Source organism: Salmo trutta, chromosome 36, assembly GCF_901001165.1.
Source record: "Salmo trutta chromosome 36, fSalTru1.1, whole genome shotgun sequence".
NCBI classification, from domain to species: domain Eukaryota; kingdom Metazoa; phylum Chordata; class Actinopteri; order Salmoniformes; family Salmonidae; genus Salmo; species Salmo trutta.
In genome coordinates this window covers 10,598,932-10,616,891 of record NC_042992.1, presented here as the reverse complement: position 1 = coordinate 10,616,891, position 17,960 = coordinate 10,598,932, and the positions used below count along the sequence as shown (strand labels likewise).

Sequence of the window (17,960 nt, the reverse complement as noted above, 5' to 3'; positions counted from 1 at the left end):
CTGTTTGTGTTGCGTCACAGTCCCTGCTGTACGGTGCATTTTTAATCGAATTTTACTGCTTGCATGAGCTACTTGATGTGGACTAGAGTTCCATGTAGTCATGACTACGTAGTACTGTGCTCCTCCTGTAGTCTGTTCTGGACTTGGGGACTGTGAAGAGACCTCTGGTGGCCTGTCATGCATGCGTGTCTGAGCAATGTGCCAATTGTTTAAAAACAGACCAACTCTGTGCATTTAACATGTCAATACCTCTCACAAATACAACTAGTGATGAAGTCAATCTCTCCTCCACTTTGAGCCTGGAGAGATTGGCATGCATATTATTAGTGTGCTGCCCTTTTCTGAGGCAACTGCAATTTTCCTAAGTCCCTCTTTGTGGCACCTGACCACATGATTGAACAGTAGTCCAGGTGTGACAAAACTAGGGTCTGTAGAACCTGCCTTGTTGATAGTGTTGTTAAGAAGGTAGAGCAGCGCTTTATTATAGACAGACTTGTCCCCATCTTAGCTACCGTTGTATCAATATGTTTTGACCATGACAGTTTACAATCCAGGGTTATTCCAAGCAGTTCAGTCACCTCAACTTGCTCAATTTCCACATGATTAATTAGGATTTAGTTGAGGTATAGGGTTTAGTGAATTGTCCCAAATACAATGCTTTTAGTTTTTGAAATATTTAGGACAAATGTATTCCTTGCCACCCATTCTGAAACTAACTGCAGCTCTTTGTTACAGTGAGGGAAAAAAGTATTTGATCCCTTGCTGATTTTGTACATTTGCCCACTGACAAAGAAGTGATCAGTCTATCATATTAATGGTAGGTTTATTTGAACAGTGAGAGACAGAATAACAACAAAAATCCAGAAAAACGCATGTCAAAAATGTTATAAATTGAATTGCATTTTAATGAGGGAAATAAGTATTTGACCCCTCTGCAAAACATGACTTAGTACTTGGTGGCAAAACACTTGTTGGCAATCACAGAGCTCAGACGTTTCTTGTAGTTGGCCACCAGGTTTGCACACATCTCAGGAGGGATTTTGTCCCACTCCTCTTCGCAGATCTTCTCCAAGTTAAGGTTTCGAGGCTGACATTTGGAAACTCGAACCTTCAGCCCCCTCCACAGATGTTCTATGGTGCTTGTCCATGGTGCTTGCCTACGGAGCTGTGAGGGGAACGGCACCTCCGTACCTTCAGGCTCTGATCAGGCCCTACACCCAAACAAGGGCACTGCGTTCATCCACCTCTGGCCTGCTCGCCTCCCTACCTCTGAGGAAGCACAGTTCCCGCTCAGCCCAGTCAAAACTGTTCGCTGCTCTGGCACCCCAATGGTGGAACAAGCTCCCTCACGACGCCAGGACAGCGGAGTCAATCACCACCTTCCGGAGACACCTGAAACCCCACCTCTTTAAGGAATACCTGGGATAGGATAAAGTAATCCTTCTAACCCCCCCCCCCCCCCAAAAGATTTAGATGCACTATTGTAAAGTGGTTGTTCCACTGGATATCATAAGGTGAATGCACCAACTTGTAAGTCGCTCTGGATAAGAGTGTCTGCTAAATGACTTAAATGTAAATGTAAATGGATTAAGGTCTGGAGACTGGCTAGGCCACTCCAGGACCTTAATGTGCTTCTTCTTGAGCCACTCCTTTGTTGCCTTGGCCGTGTGTTTTGGGTCATTGTCATGCTGGAATGCCCATCCACGACCCATTTTCAATGCCCTGGCTGAGGGAAGGAGGTTCTCACCCAAGATGACAGTACATCACCCCGTCCATCGTCCTTTTGATGCGGTGAAGTTTTTCTGCTAAGGGGACAGGACAACACCCCCAAAGCATAATGTTTCCACCTCCATGTTTGACGGTGGGGATGGTGTTCTTGGGGTCATAGGCAGCATTCCTCCTCCTCCAAACACGGCGAGTTGAGTTGACGCCAAAGAGCTCCATTTTGGTCTCATCTGACAACACTTTCACCAGTTGCCCTCTGAATCATTCAGATATTCATTGGCAAACTTCAGACGGGCATGTATATGTGCTTTCTTGAGCAGGGGGACCTTGCGGGCGCTGCAGGGTTTCAGTCCTTCAGGGCATAGTGTGTTACCAATTGTTTTCTTGGTGACTATGGTCCCAGCTGCCTTGAGAGCATTGACAAGATCCTCCCGTGTAGTTCAGGGCTGATTCCTCACCATTCTCATGATCATTGCAACTCCATGAGGTGAGATCTTGCATGGAGCCCCAGGCCGAGGGAGATTAACAGTTCTTTTGTGTTTCTTCCATTTGCGAATAATCGCACCCACTGTTGTCACCTTCTCACCAAGCTGCTTGGCGATGGTCTTGTAGCCCATTCCAGCCTTGTGTAGGTCTACAATCTTGTCCCTGACATCCTTGGAGAGCTTTTTGGTCTTGGCCATGGTGGAGAGTTTGGAATCTGATTGATTGATTGCTTCTGTGGACAGGTGTCTTTTTTACAGGTAACAAGCTGCGGTTAGGAACACTCCCTTTAAGAGTGTGCTCCTAATCTCAGCTCGTTACCTGTATAAAATACACCTGGGAGCCAGAAATCTTTCTGATTGAGAGGGGGTCAAATACTTATTTCCCTCATTAAAATGCAAATCAATTTATAAAATTTTTGACATGCTGTTTTCTGGATTTTATTGTTGTTATTCTGTCTCTCACTGTTCAAATTAACCCACCATTAAAATTATAGATTGATCATTTCTTTGTCAGTGGGCAAACGTACAAAATCACTGTAAGTCTTGCAGTAATTTCACTCGCTGTAGTAGCTGACGTGTATAGTGTTGAGTCATCCACATACATAGACACACTGGCTTTACTCAAGGCCAGTGGCATGTTGTTAGTAAAGATTGAAAATTATAAGTTGCCTATACAGCTGCCCTGGGGAATTCCTGATTCTACCTGGATAATGTTGGATAGGCTTCCTGTTGGGGACCCCTTTCCGCTCTAATCCCGGTATTGGGATTTATTGTCAAGAGACCATGGTGGGAAATTCAAAACTGCAAGAATCTAATAATTTCAATTTCTCAAACAATCAACTATTTTTCACGATTTGAAAGATAAACATCTAAATCCAACCACATTGTCCGATTTCAAAGAGGCTTTACGGCGAAAGCATAAGGTTATGTTAGGAGAGTACATTGAAAATAGCTGTGTGTAATGTTTTGTCAATTCAAAGACAGGCATCACCAAAAGCAGATAACCAGCTAAAATTATGCACTAACCTTTGACAATCTTCATCAGATGACACTTCTAGGACATTATGTTATACAATACATGCATTTTGTGTTCCATCAAGTTCATATTTATATCCAAAAACAGCATTTTACAGAGGCGGTGAAAATCAGATTTTTCCCCCCCTCAAATGCTTCCGGTGAATTAGCGTTACAATTTACAAAATTACTATTCGAAAACATTGGTAAATTATAATATTGTCATTCAAAGAATTATAAATTAACATCTCATAAATGCTACCGCATTGCCAGATTTCAAAATAACTTTACTGGGAAATCACACTTTGCAATAAAACGGGGTACTATGCTAAGAACAATAGGCTAGGATATACAGGTTAGCACCATCTAATTTCAATAATACTATTGTCAATAATCCCTTACCTTTGATTATCTCCATCAGAAGGCACTTCCAGTAATCCCAGGTCCACAACAAATGTGGATTCTCTCGACAAAGTTCATAATTTCTGTCCAAATAACTCCAAGTTGTGCCATGTTGTTAGCGCTTCGGTAGGCTACTCAAAAGTAGGGCGGGGGGGAGTCACGACGAAAGGTTTAAAAAAAAATCTATTTACGTTCGTTCAAACATGTCAAACGTTGTTTAGCATCAATGTTTAGGGCCATTTTTAACGTGAAACATCAGTAATATTTCAACCCGACCTCTCCTGTGTCTTGAAAAACGGTTTTGAAAAATGTCTCGCCTCACATGAACGCGCAGGTGCGCGCAATAATGAAGTGACGACATCCCAGGGACGTCAACTTCTCTTCCTTGTCATCCGGTCTCTGTTCATCATAGACGCTTCAAACAACTTTATAAAGATCGTTGACATCTAGTGGAAGCCGTAGGAAGTGCGAAATGAATCCTTTGTCACTGTGTGATCTATTAGCAATGACTCAAAAATAGTACAGCCACAAAATTCTCATTTCCTGGTTGTATTTTTCTCAGGTTTTTGCCTGCCATATGAGTTTTGTTATACTTAGACACCATTCAAACAGTTTTAGAAAATTCAGAGTGTTTTCTATCCAAATCTGTTAATAATACGCATATCCTAGCTTCTGAGTTGGTGTAGGAGGCAGTTAAAGATGGGCACATATTTTTTTTCAAAATTCTCAATACTGCCCCCTAGCCCCAACAGGTTATTAAAGAACACCCTCTGTGTTCTGTTAGACAGGTAACTCTTTATCCACAATATAAAGCCATAACACAAGTTTTTCCAGCAGCAGACTATGATCAATAATGTCAAACGCCACACTGGAGTCCAACAAAACAGCCCCCCCCCTCCCCCACCAATATTTTTTCATCAATTTCTCTCAGCCAAACAGTCAATTCTGTAAGTGCTGTGCTTGTTGAATGTCCTTCCCTATAAATGTGCTGAAAGTCTGGTCAATTTGTTTACTATAAAATAGCATTGTATCTGGTCAAACATTTTTTCCCTAAAGTTTACTGAGGGTTGGTGACAGGTTGATTGGTCAGCTATTTGAGCCAGTAAAGGGGCTTTACTATTCTTAGGGAATAAGGTTTGCTTCCCTCCAGGCCTGAGGCACACACTTTCTAGTAGGCTTAAAATTGAAGATGTGGCAAATAGGAGTGGCAATATCATTCGCGATTATCCTCAAACTTTCCATCCAAGTTGGCAGACCCCGGTGGCTTGGTTGTCCTTCATAATTTAGTCAGATATACTTGGATGTGTAGCGTCAGCGTTTGTTGCTGGCATGCCATGCCCAAGTTTGCTAATCTTGCCAATTAAAAAAATTAAGTATTTGGCAATATCAGTGGGATTTGTGATGAACGAGCCATCTGATGCGATGAATGATGGACCGGAGTTTGCCTTTTTGCCCAAAATTTCATTTAAGGTGGGCCAAAGCTTTTTAATATAATTTCTCTTTGTTTCAGTGTAATTTCTTATTTTTATTCAGTTTAGTCATACCTTTTGCCTCATCCCTCTGAACAAAATGTTTCAATTCTCATCAATCCGTAGGGATTGAACAGTTTTTACAGTCATTTTCTTAATATGTGCGTGCTTATTAGTAACTCGGATAAGCAATTTCATAAAATGTGTCAAGTGCAGCGTCTGGTTGCTTCTCATTACGCACTAACAAATATTCTTTGCATCAACATGGGAATCACTACAAAACATATTGTATGACCTCTTATGCACTATATTAGGCCCAGCCTTTAGAACTTTGGTTTTCCTAGATATGGCTACAATACCAAGTTAATTTCTGCAGCATTAGTAAAGATGTGTTGAATACATGATGATTTCATTCCTGTGCTGTTTGTAATTACCCTGGTACAGTAGGTTGACTGATCCTGAGCCAGGACGCAGGCTCTAGTTAGTTTGAAGCGCTTGAGTGAGCAGCCTGATGAAAGCCAGTCAATATTTAAATCACCCAGAAAATATACCTCTGTTGATATCACATATGTTATCAAGCATGTCACATGTTATCCAGATAGTGATTGTTAGCACCTGGTGGTCTATAGCAGCTTCCCACCAGAATGGGCTTTAGGTGAGGCAGATGAACCTGTAGCCATATTAACTTCAACAGTATTTAACATTAGATCCTCTCGAAGCTTTATAGGAATGTGGTTCTGAATATAAAAAGACCAGACCAGCTTTGGCATCTGTCTTTTCTTTAGATCTTAGAACCAGCAGATACAGTGTAGTGCTGGTAACGCTACAGCAAGGTCCAGTGACAGGCTGTTTTCCCACTAACAGGCATTGTGCCTGGCTAGTGGAACAAAGTAGTGGTTGCCTAAGAATGCAGAACAAGGCTTTTGTTATTGGAACACTCACCTCACTGACTTTTAATCCCTTCTTCTCCGCTCTCTGAAGTGTAAATAAAATGACGTAGAGGAGAGGCCCAGCTCAACTCGTCTGAGATTCAAGTCGCTGTTCTTTACTCGACCTCTGGAACAAAGAAAGAACAAGGCGTGAATTTTTATTTTAATCTTAGTTCAAATACCTGGTGTTACTACGGGAGGATTTCCCATGGCTGTGTTTGGTTTGTTTACCGACTAGAATATCAAAGTGACTGTGGAACAGCCCGCTCACTTTGCATTTCAAGGTAGATAGATGGTTATTAGAATGCAGTAATGGTGCACTATAGCCTGAACATGCACCAAGGTAGGTAGAGGGTTATTAGAATGCAGTAATGGTGCACTATAGCCTGAACATGCACCAAGCTAGATAGAGGGTTATTAGAATGCAGTAATGGTGCACTATAGCCTGAACATGCACCAAGGTAGGTAGAGGGTTATTAGAATGCAGTAATGGTGCACTATAGCCTGAACATGCACCAAGGTAGGTAGATGGTTATTATAATGCAGTAATGGTGCACTATAGCCTGAACATGCACCTGCAGGATGTAGCCTCATTTATTTTTATCCAAGGAAAAATACACTTGTTCTCTTAGAACTTTCCCTAAATGTCTGGCCTAAAACTCACAGTTTAGACAAGCTCGATTTCACTGAAAATGTGCTTTGCATTTCTCAACCATGTCATCAAGTTAGGACATTCTACACAGCCGAGCAAGGCCTCCAATCAGCAGGGCGGAACATTTACCTGCTCCAGAACATCGGTCTTCGTTTAGCTCTGTTCTTGAGCGACGAACAGAGAAGCTTAATTTATTATAGGACATCACATGGACTCCTATGGCTGCGGTCTACTCCAGCACTAACAGCTATGGGACCAGGCTACCCTTATCAAGGAAATCCCTTATCAAACAAACATAATGCTCATGCTGCGTTTGTAATGCCTCTGTGTGTGTGTATTTATAATAACTGAGTGTTTGCCTTTCTCCATTTGTGTTTGTAATACCACCGTTTGTGTGTATTTATAATACCTCCGTTTGTAATGCCTGTGTGTTTAATGCCTCAGTTTGTGTTCGTAATGCCTCTCTGTGTGGGTCTGTAAAACCTCTCAGGAAGAGGCTTCCTCTTCTCCTTTACTAGTTCCCCTCTCATCTCCATTAATATGAAATCAGAGGGACACCAGACATGCAGACATGCCTATTAGATTCCAACAGCATCTGGTCTGATGGTCTGCCTTTATGCTCTGTGAAATACACTGCCTTCAATTAAAAAGTATTCAGAATTCCTGGCAGTACAACATTAGGCTAGTGCATGCATATGGGTTCTAGGAATGACTCCTAGCATAGACTACTCACTGATTCAACAAGACTATATCAGTAGGGCCATAGCACAAGGAATGCCATGTGGGAATTGGTTTTCCACTCCTGTGTCAACATCAGCTTGTAACAAGTGATGCAATAGTTTTTTAGTTTTTTAACCAGGAAGGGCTCATTGAGATTTAAAATCTCTTTTTCAAGAGCGTCCTGGCCGAGATAGGCAGCACCAAGTCATTACAAAAATTACAGACAAACAACATGAAAAACTACAAGTAATCTAGTAAAAACCATAGAATTCACAAGAGTAAAACAAAATCAAAAACATTAACAGGTCAGGGAATCAGACTCAAGATCATTCATCAGTGATTTAAAAATACCAATCGGGACAAGTTCTTCCAGTTTAAAAGTATTTTATAAGGCGTTCCAAGACGATGGCGCAGAGTACATAAAAGCCCTTTTACCAAATTCAGTTCGGACATTTGGAACAGTTAGCAGGATAAAGTCCCGCGAACGAAGAGAGTACCCACCACATTTCTGAACAATAAAAATGCCCAAATAAAAAAGGTAGTAAACCCAAAATGGCTTTGTAAATAAAAGTATACCAGTGACTGAGCCTACGAGTGACTAGAGAAGGCCAGCCAACCCTGGTATACAAAGTGCAGTGGTGCGTAAGGGTTTTGCAGTTTAAAATAAATCTCAGAGTGCCATGGTAAAGGGTGTCAATTGATCTCAAACACTGAGCGGAAGCATTCATATATAAAATATCCCCATAGTCTAGTAAAGGCATAAATGTAGCTGATACTAGCCTCCTTCTGGCTTCAAAAGAAAAACAAGCCTTATTCCTAAAATAAAATCCTAATTTCAGCTTCAATTTTCTTGTAAATTGTTGAATATGCATTTTAAAAAGAGAGGCCATCATCAATCAAAATTCCAAGATATTTATATGAGGTTACAACCTCAATCTCCTTGCCCTGACAGGTAGTAATAGGTGAAAGGTTCAGAGGTCTATTTCTTGCTTTAGAAAACACCATTAGTTTAGTTGTCAGTATTGAGGATAAGCTTCAATTGACACAAGGTATGTTGAACAGTATAAAAAGCATTTTGCAAGTTCTGGAAAGCTTTTGTAAGAGATGAGGCACAACAGTAAATAACAGTATTATCAGCATAAAAATGAAGTTGCGCATTTTGGACATTTTTGTCTAAATTACTTATTCACTATTTATATAAGAGAGAACCAAGTACAGAGCCTTGGGGCACACCACTACAGACAGACAATTTAACAGACCTAAGCCCATCAAATTGAGTGCACTGAGTTCTATCAGACAGATTGTTAACAAACCATGCAACTGCATGCTCTGAAAGACCTACACTCGACAATCTCTGCCTTAGTATAACATGATCAACTGTATCAAAAGCCTTAGAGAGATCAATAAAAAGTGAGACACAATGCTGTTTTTTGTCAAGAGCTTCAGTGATATCATTTAAAACCTTCACGGCTGCTGTAATTGTGCTATGCTTCTTCCTGAAACCCGATTGGTACATTGATAAAATAGAGTTTGATTAATCTGGCTGTAATATACAATTAAAATGGGTATATAAAGCCTAAACCTAGGCCAGAATGCTTAATAAAATTACATTTAAACTTGCTCTACCTGTTGTCTTTGCGCTTTGTCCTTCAGCTGCTTGAAATTTTTGAAAAATATCCAGAGGAAAGTAATGTTTACCCGACTTTTGGTTCAGTACCAAGGTCAAGTTAGTCCAATATAAAACTCTTCAACAGCTATTGAACCAACCATGCCATGAAAATGGTATATTCAGAATCTGGGGAGGATTGAGAACAAATTGGACGCTGTGTGTGTTTATCTCATTTTATTAGACGTAGAGGAGAGGCCCAGCTCAACTCGTCTGAGATTCAAGTCGCTGTTCTTTACTCGACCTCTGGAACAAAGAAAGAACAAGGCGTGAATTTTTATTTTAATCTTAGTTCAAATACCTGGTGTTACTACGGGAGGATTTCCCATGGCTGTGTTTGGTTTGTTTACCGACTAGAATATCAAAGTGAATGTGGAACAGCCCGCTCACTTTGCATTTCAAGGTAGATAGATGGTTATTAGAATGCAGTAATTGTGCACTATAGCCTGAACATGCACCAAGGTAGGTAGATGGTTATTAGAATGCAGTAATGGTGCACTATAGCCTGAACATGCACCAAGGTAGGTAGATGGTTATTAGAATGCAGTAATGGTGCACTATAGCCTGAACATGCACCTGCAGGATGTAGCCTCATTTATTTTTATCCAAAGAAAAATACACTTGTTCTCTTAGAACTTTCCCTAAATATCTGGCCTAAAACTCAGTTTAGACAAGCTCGATTTCACTGAAAATGTGCTTTGCATTTCTCAACCATGTCGTCAAGTTAGGACATTCTACACAGCCGAGCAAGGCCTCCAATCAGCAGGGCGGAACATTTACCTGTACCAGAACATCGGTCTCCGTTTAGCTCTGTTCTTGAGCGACGAACAGAGAAGCTTAATTTATTGTAATGCCTGTGTGTTTAATGCCTCAGGCGTTACCAACACAAACTCTGTGTTTAATGCCTCAGGCGTTACGAACACAAACTCTGTGTGTTTAATGCCTCAGTTTGTGTTCGTAATGCCTCTCTGTGTGGGTCTGTAAAACCTCTCAGGAAGAGGCTTCCTCTTCTCCTTTACTAGTTCCTCTCTCATCTCCATTAATATGAAATCAGAGGGACACCAGACATGCAGACATGCCTATTAGATTCCAACAGCATCTGGTCTGATGGTCTGCCTTTATGCTCTGTGAAATACACTGCCTTCAATTAAAAAGTATTCAGAATTCCTGGCAGTACAACATTAGGCTAGTGCATGCATATGGGTTCTAGGAATGACTCCTAGCATAGACTACTCACTGATTCAACAAGACTATATCAGTAGGGCCATAGCACAAGGAATGCCATGTGGGAATTGGTTTTCCACTCCTGTGTCAACATCAGCTTGTAACAAGTGATGCAATAGTTTTTTAGTTTTTTAACCAGGAAGGGCTCATTGAGATTTAAAATCTCTTTTTCAAGAGCGTCCTGGCCGAGATAGGCAGCACCAAGTCATTACAAAAATTACAGACAAACAACATGAAAAACTACAAGTAATCTAGTAAAAACCATAGAATTCACAAGAGTAAAACAAAATCAAAAACATTAACAGGTCAGGGAATCAGACTCAAGATCATTCATCAGTGATTTAAAAATACCAATCGGGACAAGTTCTTCCAGTTTAAAAGTATTTTATAAGGCGTTCCAAGACGATGGCGCAGAGTACATAAAAGCCCTTTTACCAAATTCAGTTCGGACATTTGGAACAGTTAGCAGGATAAAGTCCCGCGAACGAAGAGAGTACCCACCACATTTCTGAACAATAAAAATGCCAAAATAAAAAAGGTAGTAAACCCAAAATGGCTTTGTAAATAAAAGTATACCAGTGACTGAGCATACGAGTGACTAGAGAAGGCCAGCCAACCCTGGTATACAAAGTGCAGTGGTGCGTAAGGGTTTTGCAGTTTAAAATAAATCTCAGAGTGCCATGGTAAAGGGTGTCAATTGATCTCAAACCCTGAGCGGAAGCATTCATATATAAAATATCCCCATAGTCTAGTAAAGGCATAAATGTAGCTGATACTAGCCTCCTTCTGGCTTCAAAAAAAAAACAAGCCTTATTCCTAAAATAAAATCCTAATTTCAGCTTCAATTTTCTTGTAAGTTGTTGAATATGCATTTTAAAAAGAGAGGCCATCATCAATCAAAATTCCAAGATATTTATATGAGGTTACAACCTCAATCTCCTTGCCCTGACAGGTAGTAATAGGTGAAAGGTTCAGAGGTCTATTTCTTGCTTTAGAAAACACCATTAGTTTAGTTGTCAGTATTGAGGATAAGCTTCAATTGACACAAGGTATGTTGAACAGTATAAAAAGCATTTTGCAAGTTCTGGAAAGCTTTTGTAAGAGATGAGGCACAACAGTAAATAACAGTATCATCAGCATAAAAATGAAGTTGAGCATTTTGGACATTTTTGTCTAAATTATTTATATAAATAGTGAATAAGAGAGAACCAAGTACAGAGCCTTGGGGCACACCACTACAGACAGACAATTTAACAGACCTAAGCCCATCAAATTGAGTGCACTGAGTTCTATCAGACAGATAGTTAACAAACCACGCAACTGCATGCTCTGAAAGACCTACACTCGACAATCTCTGCCTTAGTATAACATGATCAACTGTATCAAAAGCCTTAGAGAGATCAATAAAAAGTGAGACACAATGCTGTTTTTTGTCAAGAGCTTCAGTGATATCATTTAAAACCTTCATGGCTGCTGTAATTGTGCTATGCTTCTTCCTGAAACCCGATTGGTACATTGATAAAATAGAGTTTGATTAATCTGGCTGTAATATACAATTAAAATGGGTATATAAAGCCTAAACCTAGGCCAGAATGCTTAATAAAATTACATTTAAACTTGCTCTACCTGTTGTCTTTGCGCTTTGTCCTTCAGCTGCTTGAAATTCTAGAGAAATATCCAGAGGAAAGTAATGTTTACCCAACTTTTGGTTCAGGACCAAGGTCAAGTTAGTCCAATATAAAACTCTCATCAATAGCTATTGAACCAACCTTGCCATGAAAATGGTATATTCTACACACAATACCCCATAATGACAAAGCAACACGACGCGAGCGTTGCAAAATAAATGTAGGAATCTATGTTATTCCAGGTGGCGTGGCGAGAAGCTGTCTCCGCACCACGTGCTCTCACCACTGGTGTCCCCCAGGGCTCTGTTCTAGGCCCTCTCCTATTCTCGCTATACACCAAGTCACTTGGCTCTGTCATATCCTCACACGGTCTCTCCTATCATTGCTATGCAGACGACACACAATTAATCTTCTCCTTTCCCCCTTCTGACAACCAGGTGGCGAATCGCATCTCTGCATGTCTGGCAGACATATCAGTGTGGATGACGGATCACCACCTCAAGCTGAACCTCGGCAAGACGGAGCTGCTCTTCCTCCCGGGGAAGGACTGCCCGTTCCATGATCTCGCCATCACGGTTGACAACTCCCTTGTGTCCTCCTCCCAGAGTGCTAAGAACCTTGGCGTGATCCTGGACAACACCCTGTCGTTCTCCACTAACATCAAGGCGGTGACCCGATCCTGTAGGTTCATGCTCTACAACATCCGCAGAGTACGACCCTGCCTCACACAGGAAGCGGCGCAGGTCCTAATCCAGGCACTTGTCATCTCCCGTCTGGATTACTGCAACTCGCTGTTGGCTGGGCTCCCTGCCTGTGCCATCAAACCCCTACAACTCATCCAGAACGCCGCAGCCCGTCTGGTGTTCAACCTTCCCAAGTTCTCTCACGTCACCCCGCTCCTCCGCTCTCTCCACTGGCTTCCAGTTGAAGCTCGCATCCGCTACAAGACCATGGTGCTTGCCTACGGAGCTGTGAGGGGAACGGCACCTCCGTACCTTCAGGCTCTGATCAGGCCCTACACCCAAACAAGGGCACTGCGTTCATCCACCTCTGGCCTGCTCGCCTCCCTACCTCTGAGGAAGCACAGTTCCCGCTCAGCCCAGTCAAAACTGTTTGCCGCTCTGGCACCCCAATGGTGGAACAATCTCCCTCACGATGCCAGGACAGCGGAGTCAATCACCACCTTCCGGAGACACCTGAAACCCCACCTCTTTAAGGAATACCTGGGATAGGATAAAGTAATCCTTCTAACCCCCCCCCCCCCCCTTTAAAGGATGTAGATGCACTATTGTAAAGTGTTTGTTCTACTGGATATTATAGGTGAATGCACCAATTTGTAAGTCGCTCTGGATAAGAGCGTCTGCTAAATGACTTAAATGTAAATGTAATTCAATTATTGCGCCCACACTGCTCGCGCGCCAACGAGCATCTGCGTTGCCAAGGGCTAAAATATAAGTCATTCCCATTTCTGACGCAGATCACGCTGCAAGTCCTGCCTCTCCCATCTCATCATTGGTTTATTGAAGCAGGTACCCACGTGCCATCTCCTCATTGGTTATACCCACGTGGGTGATTGAAAGATGAACTATTGCCGGTTGTCGTGGTAATACTATGAAAGTTAAGATGCCAATCACCATATAAGTTAAACGATGAAAAGCCTGGAAGGAGGAAAGATGACTAGAAACGATTCGGTTGACCGTTTTTATGTATGGATTAATTGTCGGAGAACCTTGTGCATTTCAGATAAAATAACCTAATGTTTATATCCCAGGACAAATTAGCTAGTAAGTGCAAGCTAACTAGCTAAATTGCCATAAATGTTTAATGCTTTTCGACCTGTCCCCAAATTAATGTCATTGGTTCAGTTTGTTTTGATATTTTAACCTGCGTGTCGTGATCGCGTATGGTGTAGGGGGACAAAATAAATGTATGCACGATGACGCACAGCCGGTTTGGGTTCTGTGTTATAAATTGGCAACAATTTCTTCAAAACACAAAACGTTAATATCACAGTTACAAAAGTGCAGACCCTTTACTCAGTACTTTGTCGAAGCACCTTTGGCAGCAACTACAGCTTTGAGTCTTCTTGGGTATGACACTACAAGCTTGGCACACCTGTATTTGGGGAGTTTCTCCCATTCTTCTCTGCAGAACCTCTCAAGCTCTGTCAGGTTGGATTGGGAGCGTCACCGCACAGCTATTTTCAGGTCTCCAGATATGTTCGATCAGGTTCAAGTCCGGGCTCTGGCTGGGCCATTCAAGGACATTCAGAGACGTGTCCTGAAGCCACTCCTGCATTGTCTTGGCTGTGTGCTTAGGGTCGTTGTCCTGTTGGAAGGTGAACCTTCGCTCCAGTCTGAGGTCCTGCGCACTCTGGAGCAGGTTTTCATCAAGGATCTCTGTACTTTGCTCCGTTCATCTTTCCCTCAATCCTGACTAGTTCCCCAGTCCCTGCTGATGAAAAACATCCCCACAGCATGATGCTGCCACCACCATGCTTCACCGTAGGGATGGTGCCAGGTTTCCTCAAGACGTGACGCTTGGCATTCAGGGCAAAGAGTTCAATCTTGGTTTCATCAGACCAGAGAATCTTGTTTCACAAGGTCAGAGTCCTTTAGTTGCCTTTGTCATGTGCCTTTTACTAAGGAGTGTCTTCCGTCTGGACACTACCATAAAGGCCTGATTGGTGGAGTGCTGCAGAGATGGTTGTCCTTCTGAAAGGTTCTCCCATCTCCACAGAGGAACTCGGGTTCTAGGTCCCTGACCAAGGCCCCTCTCCCCCGACTGCTCAGTTTAGCCAGCTCTAGGAAGTCCACATACTTTCATATGCAATTGAAACCAGTAGCCTCCTTCATGTTCTATTTCTTTCATTGTCCGGCAGCCAAATGCATATTCGCACATAAACTATTTCTTAACATTATTAAGGCAGTAGGCTATCAACATTTTAAGCTAAATGTTCTGATCTGTTGCATCAGAATAACTATTTTTTATGTGACCTAGGCTTACTGGTTGTATGAATTTGGGATTCATCGTTCCACAACTGTCCCAGAGTCTGTTTGGACCATTTCTTTCTCGACAAGGTAAACTTTTCTGGGGGCGGCCTGTCAGAGTCCAAGACCCAGTTGCACAGGGTGGGGTTGAGACCCAGGGTCTCCAGCTTGATGATGAGCTTGGAGAGTACAATGGTGTTGAATGCTGAGCTGTAGTCAATAAACAGCATTCTTACATAGGTATTCTTTCTGTCCAGATGGGATAGGGCAGTGTGCAGTGTGATTGCGTCATCTGTGAACCTGTTTGGGCGGTATGCAATCTGAAGTGAATCTTGGGTGACATGATCCTTGACTAGTCTCTCAAAGCTATTCATGATGACAGAAGTGAGTGCTACAGGGCGGTAGTAATTTAGTTCAGCCTAATTAGCCTACTTTTGTCTATACAGATTTTTATTTTATTTATTTAACTAGGCAAGTCAGTTAAGAACAAGTTACCCTGCCTACCCCGTCAAAATCGGGACGACGCTGGGCCAATTGTGCACCGCCCTATGGGACTCCCAATCACAGCCGGACGTGATACAGCCTGGAATCGGACCACGGACTGTAGTGACGCATCTTGCACTGAGATGCAGTGACTTAGACCACTGCGCCACTTGGGAGCCCAAGAAGTTCGTATTATTCTGTACCAGGGTTTCCTTTATGAAAATGTGGCACTGGACATTTGACTAGCAGCATTTAATTAAAAAAAGCATGATTTGGTCACAGAGGATCATTAGCTTCCCCTAGCCTTAAAAAATATATTTGTGCATTGCCTACAGTCGGAAGGAAAGGCAGCACGCACTGCAAATGCCAAAGGACAGAAACTAGCTGTCCTCCAGCTACACCACTGTAGACCATTGCAAAATAGTGTGTTTTAATCAATTATTTGGTGACATGAATATTTTGTAGTTTTAGTTAAAAAAAAGTGAACTTTAAAATGTTTCACAATTTTTTTATGAAATTCACTGAGGATGGTCCTCCCCTTCGTCCTCTGAAGAAACTTCACTGATGCATATGGGTCCGGTACATTTCTCCAATGTCAGATCAATTAAAATGCTGCCAGTCAAATGTCCAGTGCCACATTTTCATAAAGGAAACCCTGGTACAGAATAATACGAACTGCTCTCAGACCAGGTTTTCCACAAGGACAACAGGTAGAGTAAATTTATAGGTAATGTTATTAAACATTCTGGCTTGTAAGGAACATTTACACGATTTTTTGGGCTAGCATTAGTTTCAAGGTGTATATAGGCTACCAATGAATTGTGTATTACAGCATGATACATCAGACTTGCGATGCCACAGCTTGATCACATGAAGTCATTTTACCTGCTTGAATGCCAAATATCACTGACCATATGTTCTGGATAGAAAAACGGGTAAAATATGCGCGGGATACATTCTTAATGAAACAATTCTCCACCACCGTTTGCGTATTTTCTCAACGCGGTGTGTAACATCCTAAATTGTCCGAAAGTACAAAAACGGTGGTGGGGGGAAAAAAATGGTGTTTATTTAAGTAAGCATATTTTCCCCAGAATGATATTTAGTTAAGGAGGAAAATGATGGCCTTTGCAGTCTGAATGGAGGATACCTTATGTACGAACCGGTCCACGGGGGACACGAGTGCATTACCGGGAATACACATCAAACCTTAGCGGACTAAACTCGCCATGGAGTGGATTTTAGTCCGCCAATCAAGCCTAGACGTTAGTGCATGTGGATAGATCGAAACTATCGACTGCCTATAAGCAAGACCCACGTTTCTAGGGAAACGAATATACTTTTGTTTTGTCCACATCACCAATCCGAAGTCCAATACATTTAGCCCACGTCCTCAAAGTACCATACTAGGCAGTCAAGCAACAAACGTGGACAGATTCGCACAAGCTGGCATGCGTAAAAATCGACCACTATAACTTAGCCCGCCGTTTTGTGTTTTGTTTTATGCTTTAGCCACACAGACTCCAGTCCGTTGAGCTGAAGTTAGCTAAATAATTTGCTGTAAACTGTATTGTTTTGCTAACGTTAACGTTAGTAGTCATGGCAAAAGTTAGCTAGCTAGTTACAGTAGCTAAAGCTAGCAAAGCTATCTTTTGTCGGTAGCTATCTAAATTTAACAATAATTGCAGCTAGAGAACTCTCAAAACGTACAAATGATCAACATTTTCCAGGTAGTTCGAGTAAATACCAGAAAGTACCAGATTGTTTCATCTAATGAGCTACTAACCACGTTTGGACCCAGTCCAACCACGACACATGCCGATGATGCTGAACTGCCGCATGTGCGTGGCAGTTCAATCCAGAAACGTTTCGCTAGCTAGCAAGTTGAGCTAAACAACTGACTAGTCAAACACCTGAAAGTGAATCAAATGTAGGTAAGAAGCTAAAATCAAATTTTCTCTCAAAATACTAAAGATAAAGCCTTACCTTGAGAGCTTCTTTCAATGAGACTGAAACCACATGTGCAAGCTTACTCAATGCTGGATGTTTGATTATGGTTGCTGGCTGCCTGTTCGTCATCACTACATTACCGCTCCTCCTTCATTTGGAGGAGGTGGTGAATTTATTAATGCGATACCCTGTGATGAAAATAGATGCTTCATCCTCCTCCTATCTAAAGTCAGGTTGAAGTCAGTTGTTGAGTTTAGTTAGGATGAAATCCTTTAACTACACTGAACAAAAATATAAACGCAACATGTAAAGTGTTGGTCCCATGTTTCATGAGCTGAAATAAAATATTTCAGAAATTTTCCATACGCACAAAAAGCTTATTTCTCTCAAATTGTGTGCACAAATTTGTTTACATCCCTGTTAGTGAGCATTTCTCCTTTGCCAACATAATCCATCCACCTTACATATGTGGCATAGCAAGAATATCAAGAAGCTGATTACACTGCATGATCATTACACAGGTGCACTTTGTGCTGGGGACAATACAAGGCCACTAAAATATGCAGTTTTGTCACACAACACAATGCCACAGATGGCTCAAGTTTTGAGGGAGCATGCAATTT

The 17,960-nt window shown here is 41.8% G+C and overlaps 1 protein-coding gene across 2 annotated transcripts in view; it reads right to left on the bottom strand.

The window, feature by feature from the left end:
• Positions 1-17,477, bottom strand: part of si:dkeyp-120h9.1 (Y+L amino acid transporter 2-like) — a 28,896-nt gene extending 11,419 nt beyond the window's left edge. For both annotated transcript variants that reach the window (XM_029734616.1, XM_029734617.1), the window contains exons 1-2: positions 17,374-17,477; positions 6,038-6,151 (exon numbers count right to left, since the gene is read on the bottom strand). The gene's annotated coding sequence lies outside the window, so the exon portion shown is untranslated. The remainder of the gene's footprint in view (positions 1-6,037; positions 6,152-17,373) is intronic.
• Between the last annotated feature and the right edge of the window lie 483 nt (positions 17,478-17,960).